This window comes from Dipodomys merriami, unplaced genomic scaffold (genome assembly GCF_024711535.1).
Source record: "Dipodomys merriami isolate MVZ:Mamm:240054 unplaced genomic scaffold, mDipMer1.0.p SCAF_155, whole genome shotgun sequence".
Classification (NCBI taxonomy): Eukaryota; Metazoa; Chordata; class Mammalia; order Rodentia; family Heteromyidae; genus Dipodomys; species Dipodomys merriami.
This window is the reverse complement of record NW_027202882.1, coordinates 1,279,235-1,282,298: the sequence shown is the minus strand read 5'-3', so window position 1 is coordinate 1,282,298 and position 3,064 is coordinate 1,279,235.

Here is a 3,064-nt window from a genome sequence, read left to right as displayed (position 1 = left end):
AACAGGTCCACCTGTGTCTTATTTAAACGACTTGTTTTTCCTCTTCCCCTCCACAAATTATTTTTTTTTAGTTTTTCAGGTCTCCTTTCTATCCCTCCCCTCCTCTCATCCTATTCCCGTTCATCTCTCAATGTCACTTCTTTAAATTTTCATTACTTTTAAGAGTTTCACTTTTTAAATTTAAATATTTGTCTTTCCGTTTTTTTTCTTGTCTCTTCTTTTAATTTTTTTCTCTCTCTCCTTTCATTCTTTCCAATCCATTTCCCTCTTGAGAGAAGGACTTGGTTAATTTCATTCTCCTTTTACATTTCCACATCCCTCTAACTCTATTTTTCCACACCTTTCTCCCTAAACATAATAATTTCTGGTTTGTCAAATTCTTCTTTGCTATTCTTACCCCATTAATATAAAGTTGTTTAATGTTGAATAGACTGTATCTCTTGAAATAGATTGTATCTGCCGACTTTTGACTATGCAATTACAGGACTTTGGTTGATGCTTGCCTTAAAATGGTTTTCTAGCACAAAACTAGCATTACTTTAATCCCAAATGGGCAGAAGAAGCAAGAAAAACACAAGGAAAAATGGCAAGTCCGGGTATCTCAATTCCCACTCAAGGTAATCAGGTGATAGAACAGATAATGAATAATCCAGAGGAGAGTTCACAAAAAGCTCTACAAACATTACTGGTAAACATGGTAAATGAAATGACTGAAACCCTGCAAAGGACTCAGTGTGAGCGTGATAGGGAGAGAGAGGAGGCAAACCAAAGATCAAAACAGGAAGCTCATGGGCTTGAGGAAGATACTAAAAGGTTGATACTGGAATTGGGTGAGCAGGTTGAGAACACTCAAAGAGAAATAAAGGAATTGTGTGAGCAGGCTGAGATCAGACAAAGAGAACTACACAAGTTGCATGAACGTGAGAAATCTAATCAAAGAGTAATACAAGAAGTGCAAGAGCGGGATGAGCATAGACAAAGATCAATAGAGCCATTCATGGAATCCATAAACAGGCACCTGAAAGGAGTCAGGGAGACCACAAAGGGAATGCTGAATGGAGCCCAACAGAAGCAATGGGAGTCCAAGGAAACCATAACCAATCATCCAAGTGATTTGAGAATAAACACTGAACACAAATTAAGGAAGTAAAGAATTTCATACAAGATCTAAAACAAAGCTCCAACAAAGATTTTGAAGCAATAAAAACCGTGGTCGGCAAAAGAAATGAAAAAATGTAGTAGAAAGTCTTGACATCCGGTTAGACCGTGCAGAAGATTGAATCTCCGACATTGAAGACAGCCTAGGTATTATAGAGAAAGAACATACAACTATCCAAGACAAATTCAAGAAATATGATAAATCTATTCAACACTTGGAAGACACCATCAGAAGGTCTTATCTGAGGGAAATGGGTGTAGAGGAGCACATAGAGACAGAAGTTAATTTGTTTAACAGGATCCCAGCAGAAAACTTCCCAACATGCAAAAAGATAGGCATTCAGATACAAGAAGCTTTTAGAACTCCAAATAGACCAGACAAAAACAGGACATCCCATCATCACATTATAATCCACACATGATCAATTCAGATCAAGGAAAAGATCCTTAAAGCTGCCAAGGAGAAAAGATCAGTCACCTATAAAGGAAATCTAATTAGAATCACCTCAGATTTCTCAACAGAGACAATTAAAGCAAGAAGAGCCTGGAATGATGTATGCCATGCCATAAAGACAAACAACTATCAACCAAGAATAGTGTACCCAGGTAAACTCTCCTTCATAACTGAAGGTAAAATAAAAATCTTCCATAGCAAAGAAAAACAAACAATATATGCCCCTCAAATCAGCTCTACAAAAGATAGTTAAAGATGTCCTACACATAGAAAAAAAAGACCACAATAAAGGCCAAGAAACCACACCAAAACAGAATCAAAGAACCATAGGAAGAATGCAGTAGGCGTAGCTCCCAAGAAGGAGGATAAAATGGCAGGAACATCCAAATACCTCTCAGTCCTATCTCTCAATATTAACGGATGTAACTCCCCAATAAAGCGAACACTTTCTATGAAGCCATCATTACCCTCATACCAAAACCCTCATCAAAGAAAGAGCACTATAGACCTATTTCTTTCATGAACATTGATGCAAAGACTCTCAACAAAATTTTGGCTAATCGATTTCAACAATTCATCCAAAAAATCATACACGATGAGCAAACAGGATTTATTTCAGCGATACAAAGCTGCTTCAATATACGCAAATCAATTAACATAATTCATCACATCAAAAAGAGCAAGGATAAGAACCACATGGTTATCTCAATAGATGCAGAAAAAGCCTTTGACAAGATCCAACACCCCTTTGTGGTGAAGGTCCGGGAAAAATTAGGAAACTATGGAACATTCCTCAATACAATAAAGGCTGTGTATGACAAGACTACAGAAAGCATTATACTCAATGGTGAAAACTAAAGCTATTTCCTCTAAACTCAGGAATGAGACAAGGATGCCCACTCTCTCTTCTGCTCTTCAATCTAGTATTAGAATGCCTATCTACACCAATAAGACAAGATGTGAACATAAAGGTGATCCCAATAGGGAAAGAAGAAGTAAAACTCCCTCTCTTTGCATATGACATGATCTTGTATTTAAAGAATCCACTCCCAAGTTACTCAAGGTGACTCAAAACTTTGGCAAGTAGCAGTGTATGAAATGAATCCTCAAAAATCAATGGCTTTTCTGTATGCCAACAATGAGAAAATTGTGGCTGAACTTAGGAAAGCAACTCCATTCCTAATAGCCCCACAAAAAATGAAATACCTAGGAATTAACTTAACCAAATGAGTGAAGGACCTCTATGATGAAAACTTTAAATACCTAAAAAAGGAAATCAAAACAGACTTAGAAAGTGGCAAAAAAAACCCATGTTCTTAGATTGGAAAGATCAACACCATAAAAATGGCAATACTTCCCAATGCTATCTATAAATTGAATATGATACCTATCAATATTCCAACCTCATTCTTCAAGGAAATAGAAAAGGCAATCCAAAAATATATATGGAAC